The sequence below is a fragment of the Mesoplodon bidens genome (genome assembly GCF_964165515.1).
Source record: "Mesoplodon bidens genome assembly, chromosome: 4".
NCBI classification, from domain to species: domain Eukaryota; kingdom Metazoa; phylum Chordata; class Mammalia; order Artiodactyla; family Ziphiidae; genus Mesoplodon; species Mesoplodon bidens.
This window is the reverse complement of record NC_138160.1, coordinates 171,871,482-171,889,870: the sequence shown is the minus strand read 5'-3', so window position 1 is coordinate 171,889,870 and position 18,389 is coordinate 171,871,482. Positions and strand designations below refer to the sequence as shown.

Genomic DNA, 18,389 nt, shown 5'->3' with positions numbered 1-18,389 from the left:
CTTTCATCTCCTCTTGTCTGGAACAATAGTGTAATTAATCTATTATTGGTTTGAAGTATGTTATTTCTTTCTTTTTTTTTTTTTTTTTTTGTGGTACGCGGGCCTCTCACTGTTGTGGCCTCTCCCGTTGCGGAGCACAGGCTCCAGACGCGCAGGCTCAGCGGCCATGGCTCACGGGCCCAACCGCTCCGCGGCATGTGGGATCTTCCCGGACCAGGACACGAACCCGTGTCCCCTGCATCGGCAGGCGGACTCTCAACCACTGGGCCACCAGGGAAGCCCTATGTTATTTCATTATTGGCTTATTAAGAGATATTATCCTGTATGCTATTAGCTTGTGAAATTATTATAATTCCTGCAGTGAACCTCTGTTAAATATTGACAAGACAGTCTCAGACTCTGAGTATAATTTCCCCCCAAAAAACAAAGTTTACTGCTGTAATCTTCCCTGTTCTGATAAAAGGAGTTCACAGCAAAGGAATCTATTTCCTGGTTCTCTCTGGGGATGAGGCAATAAGAGACTGAAGTACCACTGCCTTGGGGAGTGGGTGGCAGTTTGCTGCCTGTTGATGTAATGCAAACTAAGGCCAGAGGGAGGAAATGGCCACTTCTGAGGCCACAGGTGGTTATAGATTTTCAAGTAAAGGGTGGTTGTAATTCTCCCACATGTCCTCCTGGAGAGGGATGGTGGGGAGATTCTTGCTCACAGTTTGTTCCCAGAGAAGTTATGGGTTGGGCTTGGACCTCTAGATGCTGCACAGTGGGAAGCCAGAGTCTCATCGAGTGCTAACAGAGGTCACAGCTCTTGGGAACAGAGGTTGTGACACAGAGGAAACTCCCCCCTCCTTCCCTGATCACACCCTGGCTTCTCTCACCCAGTCACACAAATCATTCCAACAGAGGCAGCTCTGGGCAGGACATTTGGAAAAGGCATTAGAGGGGTTGAAACCATTGCTGTGGTGTCTTCAAGAATACTCCTTGGGAAACCCAAAGGAAAAAGAGATAGTGGAGCCAAGAAAAGCTACTAGAACTTTCTTCGGCTTGAGGTATTTTATATATTTGAGTCATAATAACCAAATTAATATTAAGAATTATAATATGACTGTTAAGGCACAGTTATGTGCTAATCATGGTTTTACATGGATTATCTTTAGTCATTACACTAACTCTGCAAGGTAGGCATTATCTGTATCCTACAGCTATCGAAGTTGGGAAAGAGAGAGATTAGGAGAAATGTCAAAGACCACAGAGCATGTGTGGTGGGGCTGAGATTCAAGTTCAGGTTCATTGATTTTAAAGTTTATTTTCCCCTTCCTTCCTTCCTTCCTTCCTTCCTCCCTCTTCCCTCCCTCCTTCTCTCCCTCCCTTCCTTCCTTCCCTCCTTCCTCCCTCCCTCCCTCTTCCCTCCCTCCTTCTCTCCCTCCCTTCCTTCCTTCCCTCCTTCCTCCCTCCCTCCCTCCCTCCCTCTTCCCTCCCTCCTTCTCTCCCTCCCTTCCTTCCCTCCTTCCTTCCTTCCTCCCTCCCTCCCTCCCTCCCTCTTCCCTCCCTCCTTCTCTCCCTCCCTTCCTTCCTTCCCTTCTTCCTCTTCTATTTTCTTTGTGCCATGCTTGCTTAATATCTTCTTTTAAAAGAAAAAAATGTCATGCACTTAGTGGAGTTCCCTTTGTGTCCCTCCCTTGTCTCATCCCCCTGCCTTCCTGTCTAGAGGCAAGCTGTCAACTGACTTTAGTGAATGTCACTTCAGTCCTTCATTATGTATGTCCATGGCCATAAATGTTATATAGTATGGTGTGTTTTAAAATTTTACGTATATGAAAAAGGGCTAAAAGTATTTATTTACACAGAAAGAAATACAAATGGCTATTAACTATAAGAAGAGATTCACTGTCTCATCAAAAGAGCAATACAAAAAAAAAGAGCAATACAAATTAAATCACATTGAGATATTTTTTAAACCTGTCAAGTTGGTCAGTACAGGCACTCAAGATTTGGTAAAACAGTGCATAGAAGAGGTTGTGGGGAAAGGGGCACTCAGACTGATGGTGCATGAGTGAATTGGTATAATCTCTATAAATGGTAATTTGACAATCTCTATCATAAAAGCAAATGCAGAAAATTACAAAGGAAATTCCATTTCTGGGAATTTGCCTTTAGATACATTTGTGCTTGTTCGAAAGCACATGTGTTTAAGGTTATTCATTGAAGTATTGCTTGTAATAAAAAAGACTAGGAAAAAATGCACATATCTATCAGTAGGGGACTGGTTGAATAAATTATGGGGCATCCCCTTAATGGAATCCTCTGCAGTTCTAAAAAAGAATGAAGACACTCTCTATGCTAATATGGAAATTTCTCCAATACATATTAAGTGAAGACAAAAAAAGTGCAGAAGAATGTGTATAGTATGCTACCTTTTGTGCAGCAAAGGGGAAAATGAGCCTGCTTATCCACTGGTTTTTGTATGTGCATAAAGAAAGTCTGAAAGTTTACATACACAAAAGTAAAAACAGTTTTGCATGTGGGAGGAAAGAGGGGTGAGAGGAGGGAAGGAACATATTTAAATGAATTCCTTAAAGATTTTTTTGAACAGTGTGGATGTACTATGTTACCTATTCCAAAAATTAACTTAAAAAGTTAGAGTGGTATCATACAGTACATGTCATTCTTCCACTAACCTTTTCCAGTTTGCTTTATGTTTTCGAGGCCTATCCATGTGGTCATGACCTTAATCTTTCCATTAATTATGCTGCCTTGAACTGTAGGATCTTACAACTGAAAACGCTCCTTGGGATTACCCAGCTCTCAACTTTCACATTACAAGAAAGAAAACTGAAGGTGCAAAAATGGCAAGTAGTTGGCCCAACAGGTCAATGGCAGAAATGGGGTTGACCACAGATCTTTGCACCCTGATTGGGAGTCTGGCTGCCTTTCTACCCCCTCGCCCAGTGCCAAAAACACCTCCCGATTCTAAAAGGTTAGTAACTTTATGTGTTATCCTTTCCTAGGGGCATCTGCCTTTAAAAAACAAAACAAAGATAAGCAACAACATTCAACAACAAACTGAGTGGTCACCATTTTCTGCAATAGGGATTATTCTGCCCTTAGAAGTCAGAGAGAGATGCTTTGGGGTGAGGGGAGTGATTGGCGGGAACGCTAACAGTGGTGGTGTTGGCAGCCAGGGCTGGAGTAACCTTTCTACTATCTCCTCTTCCTTCTCCTCCAAAATAAAGAAATAGGAAAAGAAAAGGCAAATATAAACAAAAAGCAACTAGGTCATCGTAAGATAGGTTCTGCCTTCAGCTCAGGAAGGAACTAATTAGTGGTTTGGATTGGTGACCGTATTGTTGCAAATATTGTTAAGGTAACAGAATGTTATTAGATTTTTTGTTGCCATAGAGACAGTCAAAGCACTAATAAGCCCCTTGCCCTGCCCCCATAGCGAAGGAGACCTCTGCTGGTCAAGTCCTCTGGTCCATTCCTCTGCCATTAGGCAGGACCCCATTAACCATCCTGACAGGTGAGGACCTTTTAGGATTTATCTAGATAAATGACTTCGGACCTTCTGGAGTTGTTATAGTCAAGCACTGTGTCAGAAGTGGTGAGGACACAAAACCATGTAAGATACGTACTTTCACCTTAAATTAAATGGCGTGGATGGGTACCTCCCAAAATTTTATACCAAAATATTTGTAACAGTGGAGGAGCAGCAGCAATGTGAAGCAGCCCTTCCCAAGCTTGGAATTTTGGTCACATTTGGGATTTTCACATACTATTTCATGCAAATGCTGGAATTCGCTGCTTAATATAAATATGTTTGCTTTAATGTCCACATTTACATTCTATTAACCATTTTTTCTCCCCAGTCTTCTAGTAAAATCGATGCTCCAAGAAGATACCCTGTGTTGACCAGTGACTTTGGATGTCTTATATGTGGATCCCAGCCTGGATCTTTGTGTACTCAAGTTTGAGAAGCATGGATTAGCCAGGAGTTGGCAAACATTTTTTTTTTTTTTTTTGTAAAGAGCCAGAGAGTAAACGTTTAGGCTTTGTGAGCCATACTGTTTCTATTACAAATACTCAACCCTGTCTTGTAGTGTATCAAGAGCAGCCATAGACAATATACACATGAATTAGATGGCTGTGTTCCAGTAAAACTTTATTTACAAAACAAACAGATTTGGCCCATTGCCTGGATTTGGCCTGCAGGCTGTAGTTATCAACACCTGGGTTCGACAATAAATGCCCAAGAGAAATAAGAAAGAAGAGTGGGAGTAGAAATTCCATTGATCATTGAAGGCTACACAGTATTTCAAAGAGCAGAGAGGACATGGCAGCATTATTAATAGATGGCCAGTATAGACAAAAGCGAATATTTTTAGGTTTACATATAGGTAGGAGACAGGAAGGACAGTAAGTAAATCAGTTTGGCTTGAGGAAGGAACTCATGTCCAAGAGAAGCATTCTAAAATATCAAGGCTGGAAGGGACTTTGCTGATTATTTGCTTCTCATTGTATTTCCCATTGATGGGGAAATCGAGGTCAAAAGAGACCCCAGATTTGGAAAGAAGCTGAAGAGTGGTGTGCCTTGAATACTAAGGTAAGGGATCTCTGTTGTGCCATGTACCAGCTAGTGACGTTTCAGCATTTCTTCATTTGAATGTTTATTCATTAATCAACTTCCTACATATCTTGTGACCAGATGTCCGAAGAGAATTTCCTTTGGGATGGAGTTAATTCTCACCCATTGTATACCATTGTGAACTACCCCGTAGAGATAGTGACAAGACACACCTGGAGCAATCAACTGGACAATTGCCAAGGATCCAGAAACTTTAGCTTCTCCTCCTGCTGTCAACTTGCTCTGTAACCTGGACCAAAGCCTGAGCCCTCCTCTGGTTTTCCCCTTCGTTAAACAAGAAGCACTCATCCTTGTCCTTCCATCAGAACCGGTGACCTGTTATTCTGTCACTTCTCTGCCCCTTTCTCCCACCACCAACATCAAAGTCATAAATGACCGTAGGACCCTGGAGTGGGAGGTGCCACAACTTTGCGTGACCCCGATATTCATTCACTGATTTGTTTTCCCACTAATTATTGACCACTTCCCATGCACTGGATGCTGAGGATAAACAATGAACGAGGTAAGCAGGCTTCTGCCCTCACAGAGCTCACATTCTAGTGGTATGAGATGGTGGGGAACATAACGTACAAGTCAACAAATAAAAGAATTTCAGCAGGAGATAAGTCCTGTGAAGGAAATTGAACAAGGTATTGTGATAATGACTAGAGGGGCTCTTTTGGCTGGTCTAGCAAGGGAAGACCTCTTTGAGGAGAGACCTGAAGGATGGGAAGAGCCATCGATGGAGCCTTCTGGGCCAAAGGAAGAGCAAGGGGCAAAGGCCATGAGTGTGCACTGTTCGAGGTACAGAGGGAAGGCGTGTGTGTCTGCAGGGTGGTGGGTGAGGGGAAGATGGATGGTAGACAAAGATGAAGAAGTTGACAACATGAAATTGATGAGTTTTCATCTGGGCAATCCAGTGACTCAATCTGGTTTATATTTTTAAAAGAGCATCCAGGCTGTTACCTGGAGAATGACTTGGAGAGATTAAGAGTGGAAGTAAGATAATCAACAAGGCTTGTCCAGGTGGGAAATAATGGCGGTCTAGGTCAGACAGTAGCCATGGAGACTGAGAGAAGGCACTGGATTCAGGATATATTTTGGAAGCAGAAGAAACAGGACCTGTTGAGTGATTAGACGTAGGCATTTGGGGTGGTGCTGGTGGTGGTACTAGGTGAAGGGAAAGCAGAAATCGAGGATGAGCACTCAGGTTGGGGCTTGAACAACCGGTAAGTTGTGGTATCTTTTACGTTGTTTGTTGAGATTGGAATGCTAGTTTTGGGTGGGGAGTGTGGGGAGTGTGGGCAGTCAGTTGGTCCAACATGGGTGTGCTGAGGCGAAGATGCCTGTGACACCTCCAGGTGGGGATGTGCACTTGGCAGCTGGAGATATATTCTTTGTGTGTCTCCAGTCTTAAAGGGTTAGCGTTCTCTCTAACACCCAAACAACAATCTTGTGAGACTTGATTTGCTTGACCACACATTTTATATCTCTTCCCTGGAATGTCTGGGACTCTAAAGAAGATCTGTGAATTCCATGGATCCATCCTAGATTCTACATTTCGCCTCCGCCAGACATCCTGCTCCCATCTCTGCTCAACCCTTTGCTACCACATGACTTCTCTCCTCATCCTGCTTGGTCCCAGCGTGGACACATTTAAGGGACCTGATACATAGTGGCAAAAAGCTCTTCCCATCAACAGCAAAGGCCTATTTCCCCACATTCTCACCAACATCGGGCAGTATTATTTGCCAATTTGATAGGTGATAGATGGTGACACGTTTCAATTTGTGTTGCAAAGATGTGCTTTTAAACAATAAAGCACTCTCTCTGTGTAAATTGCAATACACAGAATCATTCAAGTGCTCACAATCACGATTAATTACTCAGAAATTTCAGGATGCAGATAATAACAGAGGCTACCATTTGTTGAAACCCCTCAGTGTACCAGGCACTGCAGTCGTGATACCTCTTTTAATCCCCATAGCATCCCAAATGTGGTACATGTTATTATCATCTCTCTTATAATGGATGAGGAAACTGAAGCCAAGGAAAATTAAGTAACTTGTCCAAATGGCATAGCTGGGCATCACACCCCAGGTCAGGGAGAGTGTTCCTAACCATTGCCTGCCTGCCTTCTGCTGTCCTGAGAAGGAGGCCAGCCCAGGACTGTTCCTCACCCAGGATGACAACATTAATTGAACTCCTTCTGGAAATTCTTGTCACTTCTTAGCCTCTCCTTCTAACCTTTCTGTTTTCTCTTCCCAGGTTTCTAGATCCTTTGGGAGGTTTACTTCTCATTGACGTCTGATCATTATAACTCTCTGTGATCCTCCCTCAGCAAAAACACCCAATTCTACAGAGTTCTATAGAAATAAAATGGGACTGAATAACCTATAATACAATTGGACCAAGATGATTTTAAGCATTGTTAAACAGGGTTTGAGAGCACACAATTGGTGATGTTTGTGTTTGAAACCCTGGCAATCTGAGGCTCCTTAATAAATTGGGTATAATTGGAGTTATTGGGTATCAGCCTTTTAAAGACTCAATTCTGATGGCCAAATGCCCTTCCAGGTAGACTGGACTCCCACCAGCTGCTTGAATATGCCCACTTTACATGATGATGTTCTTTCAGGCCTGAAGAGGTGCAATCTTGATCCATTGGCCATCAAAGGCAATGCTACAAGGGAAAGAAGTGGGGCTGTCAACAGAAGAAATTGCAGCCTCAGTAATTTGTGTGGAAGTGAGTGACAGAGCATGACTAACCCACTTACCTCTTGGGGGTGATGAAAAGTTATGAAGTGAGTGTGTATGAATGTCAGACCTTTCAAACCCATGTTTATTGCCAAATCCTTCCCTTCTGACTCTGAGTCACTGTTCCAGCCACCTGCTTCTCACAGCAACCTGCAGTCCTAAAATCATGGGGTCTAGGATGTCACCCTAATTCCTCTCAAGGCATAGCTGTCCCTTTAGAGTAGAATGAAAGTCATATCATGGCTGACAAATCAGGAACAGAGAATTAGAAAGACGGGCTATTTGAAAACCAAAACTGCCTATTATAGGCTCTGTCTTGGAAACAGGAAGAGGAAGATAGACTGAGAGGGGAGGTTAGTTTTTAGTAACTGTTTTTTAAAACTAACAACAGAGGAAAAAAGACCAGAACCACAGACAAAGTTAACATTTCGTACTTCAGAATCATTTGATCGTTAAAAAACTCCCTAGTCTTAGGAGGGGTTGTCCCTAGATAAGTGGTTCTGTTCTGAACTGGGTGAACATGGATGAAATATAGGGTCTCTTCCCCAGATCACTCCTCCTCAGTATCCCATGATGATGGAAATCCCCGGGGTTAACTTTTCTTTCCTTTTGGCTAGAGTTAGGAATCTCATTTAATGCATTCCACTAGTGTGTCTCAGTTTACAGATGAGCTAACTGAGGCAGGGAGAAATAAAACAATTAGAGCAAGTTCATACAGCTGGTAAACCACACAGCCCAGGATTAGAACCTGGATTTGTTTGATTCCAAACTCTATCACACCAGTGGGCCCAGTATATATTCACTCTTTTAGGATTGGGTACCTTCTCTGTCAACTCCGTTACATGGTTCACTAAGCAAGTAGCCAAGAGCTCAGACTGTGATGGACTTTGGGGTCAGGAGGGAGTGGGTTTGAGTCTTGACTCCATCACTGATTGATCAGTGGTGTGACTTTGGAAACCTAACCTCAGTCTACTCAAAAGGAGTGTAGGCTGTGCGGATGAAGTCCAGCAAAGCATGTGGTAAATATTTCACAAGACTATTTTAATTTTTTAAAGCTATATATTCTCTAGTCGTGAACAAGCAATGACAGAACCAAAGAATAGACAACAGTGATCAGAACAGTAACTAACACTGAGCACCCAGGATGGATTAGACGCTGTGTTAAGTCCTCTCCATGTACTATCTTCGTTCGTTCTCCTAACAATTTAATGACGTCTGTACAGTTAACAACCTCAGTGCGCAAAGAAAAAGCACATCCAGCTACAAGTAGAGGAGCCAGGAATTGAACCTCGGTGGATGGACCTGGGAGCTTGTGCTCACCACCAGGAGGTAAGCTTGCATGGGCCTTCTTGGGAAATTGGAAGGAGGTGGTGATACTTAGGGAGGGTACATAGGGGGCTTTGGTCCTGGGGGCAGCACGTGGGCTTTGGGCATTGCAGGGCGGGGAAGAAGGTGACAAGAACAAGGGGAAGACAAGAAACCCATGGAATGGGGAGTTGGGTGTTTGAAGCAGCTGTCACCTGTAAGATGATGTTGAGGTAGAGTGACTGAAGCTGAATTCCCAAAGTGAATCTATTGGATCTACTCTTTCCTTAGAGATGGTCTAGTCTGGTGGTCCCTTAGAGTCCCCCAAGGGGTGGGTGGATGGAGGTTGTGGGGTGAAGGCTTAACAAATGGATCTTCAAAACCCTCTTGTTTACATCAGCCACAGGAATTCCACTTGTTTCTTTTTTTCTGTTGAGGTACAACTTACATGACATAAAGCACGGGAATCTCAAAGATAAAGCGTGATGAGTTTTTATGCATGTGTACATCTGTGTAGCCACTACCCAGATCAAGATAAAGAACACTTTCTGCACCCCTGGGCAGGCTCTCTGCTGTCCCCTCCCAGTCCGTATCCTCCCCAGAGGTAACCACCTACTTGATCTTGCTTGTTTTGCGACGTCATGTCGATGGAGTTACAAAGTTTATCCTCTTTTGTGTCTGGCTGCTTTTGCTCAAAATTATATCTGAGAGATTCATCCACGTTTTCGTGGGTAACAGTAGCCCGTCCTTTTCTGTTGCTGTGTGGAATTGTATTGTATGACTGCACCGCGATTTATTGATCTTTTCCACTGTTGATGAACATTGGTGGTGTTTCCAGGTTTTGGTATTATGAACATAGCTGCCATGAACATGCACGCACAAGTCTTGTGGTGGACAAATGAACGCATTTCTGTCGAGTGTATACCCATGGATGTATCGTGGGGTGGCTGCATGTTTAGCTCTGGTGGGTAGAGCAGCTTTGCTTTTGAATAGATGTTGCATAGAATGGGGGATCCTCATAAGGTTTCACTTGGGGAAAGGGTGTGGTTGCTTAATTTTTTTTTTTTTTAAGAAAAAGTTTAAACTCCTCCAGTGTAATCCTCTGCATTTACAGATGCAGAGACTGAGTCTCAGAGAGGAAAGTGATTTGCTCAGACTCAAACTGCAGCAAAGCCACGTCTAGAACCCGATTACTAGACTGAAAATGTCTTATGGGTTTTTGAGCTCTCTAAAATAGGGGCTACATACCACTCAAACTGGATGCTGGTCAGATGTGGAAAGGACACCACAATTTAAGTCAGAAGCCCTGGGTTCAAGCCCTAATATTGTCACTACACAGTGTGTGACCCAGGGCAAGGCACCTACTGCTGGCAACCTCAGTCTCCTTCGCTTGGAAGTGGATGCCCCTGCTTGACAGCATTGCTGGATTAAAGAAGATCATGATATGGAGACACTGTACAGGCTGAGAAGCATCATAAGTATCATTATTGTCAAACTATATTCTAAGCGGATGCTCTGGTAAGCATGCTGTTTTCTTGCAATATTAATGCCTATAATAGTTCACTGCTTTACATTTTATTTTTCATCCTGATTTATTCATTTTTAATGAAAGCTTTTCCTCTTCCATTAAAAAGCTAGTGTGGCAGACAAAGTTTTCCAAAGCTAGCCACAGTAACGTATATCCCATCCTACATGCTGCTCTTTTTTTTTTTTTTTTTTGCGGTACGCGGGCCTCTCACTGCCGTGGCCTCTCCCGTCGCGGAGCGCAGGCTCCGGACACACAGCCTCAGCGGCCATGGCTCACGGGCCCAGCTGCTCCGTGGCCTGTGGGCTCTTCCCTGACCGGGGCACGAACCCGTGTCCCCTGCATCGGCAGGCGGACCCTCAACCATTGTGCCACTAGGGAAGCCCCATGCTGCTTTTTGATGGGACATTTTTATAATGTGACACATCTCCATTGAAGCTGGGGCAGGGGAGTGTCAGCTTTCTCTCCCCTCACACCTGGACAGACCTTTGTAACTATCTCGACTAACCAAACTTGGCAGCAATGATGATGTGTGAGCATGAATCCAGAGTTAGAGAGGAAAAGTCTACATTTTGGGATATTTCCTAGAGAGAACAGAAACATCCCTGGGAGGAGACATGCAGTGTTGGGTTTTTCTTGTTTTTTTTTTTTTTTCTGATTTCACTTTGTAGTCCTTTTCATTTCTCAAGGTTCTTCATTTAAAGTTTCCACCAAAAGGAAAAAACATATCTAGCTAATGCCCCCTCGGGTTAAACCTGAGATTAGACCTGTGTGCTTCATACATTCCAACTCAGGTGGAGGTTTAATCCTTAGTGAAGAGGCCAGTGACTCCCGGAGAAAGGCCTGGAGGCCAGATCCTCCTCTGGGAGCTCAGAGGGGATGGGAGTGTGGGTGAGGATGTGCCTGGGATGATGGTAGCTCCCCTGAGCCTAAGAGGCCAGCGGACTCCTGGTACCCTGAGCCCTAAAGGCCAGAGGACACCGACAGGTGTGTGGCTGAGAGTCACACAGAGAACTGAATTTTTCCCTCTTGACTTTCCCCTGAGAGCTCTAAGTTTCTGCGAAAGAAGGTCCTTCGGTCAAGAAGGTCTTTATTACAAATTTAAAAATAGTAAGTTCCTCACATACGTAAATTGCTTCACATATTGGGAAGCAGGTTCCCATATGTTACTTATTTGATTTTCCCAATAGCCCTGTAGAAAACCAGAGGCTGAATCATCATCTTCATTATCGTGAGCATCTTAATTTTCTGTTTAAAGGAATTGACAGGGTAAGGGCTTTGTCCAAGATCCCACAGCTAGCAGGCAGAAACGCCAATGAAAGAACCATGTCTTCTGGCTTCTGGGCTAGTTTCCTTTACTGCCTCACAGACTCTGTCCATGGGGGAGTAGGAGTTTGGGGCACCATGGCAGATTGGCAGAGCTAACTTGAGGGAGTTAAATTACCCCCTCACCCTTTCACCCCTCAGACTACCCCAAAACTCTTTGCTTTATGCATGGTGTTGTCTCTGTGGAGTAAAATGCCTTAGGCTGGTCATCTCTGTTGCCTCTATCAGAAAAGAAACACCCTATCAGTCATTTACATTTTAGTGAGAATTTAAGGACTTAAGTTTTCTCTCTCAGAGATACTTGCATTTTACATCTTAGCTCTCATTGTGATTTTTGACACCTGGAAAAGTCATTTTTAGCATCAGTGAGCAGATAGAAGAGGCATTTTCTCAGGGGCAGGGTGGAAGTGCATGGAGAAATTTTATAGACACCCCCATCCCCAATGACATCATGTCAGTAGATGCTAACTACTTGAATCAGAAAAATTCAGTTATCAAATATCTGGATGCTGAGTGCTGGGGACACAGTGATGACTAGACTGTGGTCCATGGAGGGAGTCACAGTTTGGGTGGGGAGACAGGCAAGGAAGCAAGTAATGGTAATACGATCTGGTCAGTGCTATATAGATGTGAGTGTTCAGAGCACTATGGGTGCGTGGGGGAACTGGGGTAGGAGTGGGGGGCACATCAGAGCTTCCTTAGAGGAGGTGACATCATTTGGGTTGAATCTATAAAAGGCAGTGGAACTGCCATCTGTTGAGTATCTTAGTCCAGGTTCTCTGCAAGAGCAAGTCTGAGGGATTATGTGCTGATACTATGGAGGAGTGTAGCCCCAGGGAGGCAGGCGTGAGGAAGAGGTGAGTGTGTGGAGAGAAAGAGAAACGAGCTGGCTGATTGCTCCATCGGGCTGGGCATCCTCCGAGAGGCCTTATGGAGCTCTGTCCCTGCAGTATCCTGTGTGGGGGATGGAGAGGAACTATTTCTTCTGGTTCTTTCCCATTTCTGGTCCCCCAGTGGCTAAAGTTCACCCTGGGGGGAGTTCACTCTCATGCATTTTTAGTTCAAGTCACAGACCCCGCAGCTGGCAATTTCTCTGAGTCTGAGTCTCACTGGTGAACACTGGTAGCCATGGTGCTGGCAGAGGAGGTCCACGTAACCTAGAGGGGGTGCATCGGTGAGGTGCCAGGGTGTTTACATGCACTGGAGTGTCTCATCCTCACAGTAACCCTGGGTTGTGGGTTGCATTGTGTCTCCCCCACCCAAAGATATGTTGAAGTCCTAACCCCTGGTATCTGTGAATGTGACCCTATTTGGAAATAGGGTCTGTGCAGATGTCATCAAGATGTAAATGAAGACAAAGTCGTACTGGTGTAGGGCTGCCCTTAATCCAACATGACTCTTGTCCTTATGAGAAGAGAAGAGACACAGAGACAGTGATACATGGAGAGAAGAAAGCCATGTGCTGATGGGGCAGAGATTAGAGGGATGCGTCTGCAAGCCAAGGAGTGCCGAGGAGTGCTGACAGCACCAGAAGCTGAGAAAAAGGCATGGGGCAGATTCCCCCCTAGAGCCTCGAGAGAGAGCATGGCCCTGAAGATAATCTTGGACTTCCAGCCTCCAGAAGAGTAAAGCGAGAGAACAAATTTCTGTTGTTTTAAGCCACCCGCTTTGTGGCACTTTGTTACGGCAGCCCTAGGGGGAGGGATGAGCCTGAGCAGAGGCACAAGATGCAAATGAAACCTGTAAAATGAGACCGAGGTGAGATGGTGATGTTGATGATGGTGAGAGCTAACAGTGACTGAGGACATCTACTCGGTGACGCTGTTCTGAGTGCTGTATGTTTTCCTCCCCAAACCTTGTAATGGGCAACTTTTATAATTCCCATTTTCCAAACAAGATCAAGAGGCAGAGAGGTTAAATAACTTGCTTAATGTCACAGGCAGTGGGGTTGAAACCTTGTCCGCTGAGCCTGTGGTCTTTGTGTCTACCCTGCATTCATTCACCTAAGGTGGATAAAATGTCCCCTCTGTGCTAGATGCTAGATACGAGGGTGCAGAGATGGATGCAATTTGGTCCCCTCTCCCCAAAGCCCTCACAGTCTTTCTGATCCAATCTAGTTGACTCCACGCACACACTTGGGAGCTGTGCTGTCCAATATGGTAGCCACTAGCCACGTGGCTACTGAGCACCTGAAATGTCGCCAGTCTGAACTCACATGGCTGTAGGTGTAAGGTGCACACCAGGTTTAGAAGACCTAGTACAATAAGGATGTAAAATATCTCATCAATAATTTTTAATACTGACTTTACTGAAATGATTATGTTTTGCATATAATGGGCTAAATAAAATATATCATTAAAATTCATTACACCTTTAAAAAAAGTGGCTATAAGAAAATTAAAGTCACATATGTGCTCACATGACATTTCTATTGGACAGCACTGCTCTAGAATGTGAGTTCCTTGAAGGCAGGGGCTATCTCTGTCCTGTTCAATTCGGGCCCCAGGAGCCAGAACAGGACCTGACACACAATGGTCCCTCAATACATAGTTGTTGGATAATTGAATGAATGAATAAATACACAAATAACCGAATCCAGTCCTCCTCGGCACCTGCTTATCTGTGCCCTGTAAACATAGGTTGAACCTCACTTTTACCTTGCTTTGTCTCTCTGGGCAGTCCCTCAATTTCTCTGAGGCTTATAGAGAGATTGGATGCTACTTTGTGCCAGGGAATTGAGAGGCTGGATGTGTGGTAGAATTTGGAGAATAAAAACGGTCAGAGTATTTCCAACCACAATGGCAGTAACCACTTACTGGAAGCAAACTACTGAATACAAAAAAACATGCCTGGTGTTGTTCTCAGCAGGTATCTGGAGTGAGTCATTTAATTCTAACAACCCTATGACATCAGTCCCACCATCAACTCCATTTGACAGATGGGGGAAATTAAACCTCAGACAGAATAAGTCTTGCCCCCAGGACTACTTAGCTAGTTTCGTACCCAGGTCTGTCAGATAAGACACCGATATGACATAGAGGATGGGGAGAAGGACCCCAACAAGAGTGATCCTGCCCCAGGTCCCTTCCGTTCTGAGGCCCCAGAGCAGCCCCGGACAGCCGATGTCCCAGTTCTCAGGGTTCTGGGGAGCCTGTCGTCTGTGTGGAGTACCACAAAGCATCTGGCCACGTATTGTCTCTGCATCCAGCCATGTCCTCTGTGCATCTAATTCACCAGATGACTGGGCCACCCATAGGCTGGCTCACCTTCTGTGCCTGTGATGTGGCAATGAGCAAGCAAGCGAGTGACCATCCGGGGCAGGGAACAGCCTTCACCATGCCCTCCGATGAGACATCCCTTCCTGCCCTGCTGGACCTCGGTTTCTACGTAGTCCTAGAGAGCAGGACCTCACAGAGAGGCCCCAAACCACGTATCCTGGCACCACTGCAGAAGACATGTCTATTTTCTACGTGTCTGTGTTACTCCATTGTCCCTTTAGAGATTGTGCCTGCCTCTGTGTCTTCCCTGACAGATCCACGGGAAGGCTTGTCCCAGGCAGGTCCCAGCTGCCTCTTTTTCAGGAGTCAGTTCATAACCAGTTGCAAAGCATTGTGGGAAACAAGGAAGCTTACAATGAATCCTCCTTGTAGTGGAGAGAGTGACGGGTTTACACGTGATCTTGGGACCTCGCTTGCACCCAAGCTCCTCACACAGTCAGTCCTCTGAGGGCCATAGGAATTGGGTGGAAATAACAGCAAGGGTGGGCACTTTTTTTTTTTTTTTTTTTTTTGCGGTACGCGGCCTCTGTTGTGGCCTCTCCCGTTGCGGAGCACAGGCTCCGGGCGCGCAGGCTCAGTGGCCATGGCTCACGGGCCCAGCCGCTCCGCAGCATGTGGGATCCTCCCGGACCGGGGCACGAACCCATGAGGGTGGGCACTTTCTAAGTGTCAGCCTCTGTTCAAGGCTCTTTACCTGTGTTAACACCTTTAGTTCCCACCGTGTGTCATTGAGGGAAGAACAGTTGTTATTCCCATTTTACAGGTGAGACAATCAGAGAGATTAAGTAACTTGTTCAAGGGTCAGCCAGTGAGCGGAAGAGGGGAATTCAAACTCCAGAGCCCATCCTCTTAACTGCTGTCCTCTGCTGCTTCTCCATTTTCAGATATGATGTTTATTATTTTTGCAATGATCATAGCTCCTATTATTATTTCCCATTTCATAGATGAAGAAACCAAGGTTCAAAGAGCATTCACAGCTGCCCCAGGTCACACAGCCAGCGAGTGGCAGAGATGGGACTTGAACTCACGTCCGTCAGACTCTGCAGCCTGAACCCTGCCTCCCAGAAAGGGGAAGAAGTGAGAAAAGATAAGAAAAGGTAAGTATAGGGGCTCGGCTTGGAATCCCTCACCACAGGGCAGGTGTTCCCCAGCTTGTGATGTTTGGGTCTAGTGTCTTGAAAAGGATGAGTTTTGTTTTCATGGTTTGGAAATCCCACAGTAGGACACAAACATCATGAGCAATGGCTCTGCCCCAGCTACACCCACCTCTGCTCTTGGCCAAGACTGCTTTCAGGATGTGAGAGGAAAATCTTGCCTCAGAGTTGAAGCCTGCAAACGTCAGGGCTCCCCTCTGGCTCTGGGGACTAGGTGTTTCAGGAAGTGGTTTCATCCTGAGTGGAGAAAACTGTCCAAACCCCATCGCGTGTCACGTTTCAAAATTCTGCTTCAAGGCGATGGTATCGGTGTGCATCCCTGAGGAGTAACAGACACCAAGTGATGGAGCTGGAATCGTCGTTCGGTGGCCACCAAAGGCTGGGGTAGAGCTGAGAGGCTGGCATATAATGAAGTAGGCATTGCCTGGTTTCCTGACCGGCATCACCATCAGCTGATGCTCAACATGCAGAGCTGGCCTTGGGGGAATCCAGGATCAGTGTGACAATAACTCACATTTATGGAGCACTTGTTATGAACCAGGAGTCAGGCTGAGTGTGATACACACACCATCCACCGGATGCTCCGACAATACTGTGACATCGGTTTTATCACTCCTGGTTGAGAGATGGGGAAGCTGAGAGTTTCAGTGGCTTGCCCCAGGGTTGAGCCTGGATCTGAACCCGGGTCAGACTCTATGTGCACAAACTGAACACTTGCACCTTGACTGCTGTGTGGAGCATAGACTGTGTGGAGGCAAGGGTGGAGCTGAAAGACCAGTTAGGAGGTGACTACAGTAGTCCAGGTGAGGCAGAGGGATGCTCAGACTAACATAGTGTTGGAGCAGTATAGTTGATTTACGGTATTATATTAGTTTCAGGTGTATACCTTAGTGATTGAATATTTTTATAGATTATACTCCATTTAAAATTATTGTAAAATATTGGTTATATTCCCTGTGCTGTACAATACATTCTTGTATCTTATTTATTTTATACCTAGTAGGTTGTACCTCTGAATCCCCTTCCACTATCTTGCCTCTCCCCACAACCCTTTCCCACTGGTAACCACTAGTTTGTTCTCTGTAGCTATGTCTGCTTGTTTTATTATAGTCATTTGTTTTACTTCTTAGATTCCACATATAAGTGATAACGTACAGTATTTGTCTTTCTCTGTTAGACTTACTTCACTAAGCATTTAACCCTCCAAGTCCATCCATGTTGTTGCTAATGGCAAAATTTCATTCTTTTTTATGGCTCAGTAATATTCCATCGTATATATGTACCACATCTTCTTTATCCATTCATCTGTTGATGGACATTTAGGTTGCCTCCATATCTTGGCTATTGTAAATAGTGCTGCTATGAACATTGGGGTGCACATATCTTTTTGAATTAGTGTTTTCATTTTCTTCAAATATATACCCAGGAGTAGAATTGCTAGATCATATGGTGGTTGTGTCTGATCATACACTCTTGGTGTGAATCTTGCTTTAACACCTGACTTCACCACTGGACTCTAAGTGCATGAGGACAGGGCTGGGTCTGTTTTGCTCACCAGTGCATGCTCCGTGTCAAGCCCAGGGCGTGGCACACAGTAGGAGTGCGACACAAAATTGTTGACTGAGTGAATGAGCAGGTGTTTAATGCAGTGAATTAATGAGCAGATGGCTTTCCTTTTGCAGAGCAATGCAGGCGCCTCTGAAAGGTTGTTTGAAAGGCAAATATAATACCAAATCTTATTCCATTTACTTTAATTACAGTACTAAGGAGGGGGAATAAATCTTGCCCTTGAAATATAATAAAGTCATATTTTAAAATCTGGACTGTCTCTTCCACTCACTTATTTTTTAAAATGATAATTTCCTGATAAGACATAAATAAGTTCCTGACTTGGCTCCACCACTAACCAGCTGCTGATTGTAGACAAGTCCGTTAAAGTCTGCCTGTCAGTATCTACCTTGTATGGGTCATGGGGGACTGTGGGTTGGTGGTGTGAAAGCACCTTGAAAGCAAGGTCTTATTTATTATCCATTCTTCTCAGCCTTGTTAGTACCAAGAAGGAACAGGCTGTGTGCCTGAGAGAGTTGAGTCGATTTGCAGGGCTGGAGGATTGAGGCCACAGAAAGAAATGAAAAGGAATGAGATTGGTTGAGAAATACTTAAGGTGGGGGGATAAAGGGGAGAGGGGGCCAGAGATCATGAAGGCTGGGGGTTTATGTCTACCAGGCTAAGCAGAAAGGAGGAGGGGACTGATGGCTTCTGAGCTGGGGAAGGTGACCTGAATAAATCACCCTGGTGGCCAAATTCCCACATGAGGGAAGGAAAAAGAATAATCCCCCTTGGCTGGCTCTGTGGTTACATAGGAGCGATGCTGGGCGTCCCCCAGGTGACCTTGGCTGCTCAGGGCTGCAGCTCTGCAGGCAGGT

General features: G+C 45.0%; 1 long non-coding RNA gene across 1 annotated transcript; it reads left to right on the top strand.

The window, feature by feature from the left end:
* Positions 1–476: 476 nt before the first annotated feature.
* LOC308616609 lies at positions 477–7,179 on the top strand. Its single transcript, XR_014015730.1, has 5 exons — positions 477–1,046; positions 2,763–2,974; positions 3,864–4,597; positions 4,700–5,141; positions 6,887–7,179. It is a non-coding gene; the product is annotated as an uncharacterized lncRNA (long non-coding RNA).
* The last annotated feature ends 11,210 nt before the right edge of the window (positions 7,180–18,389 follow it).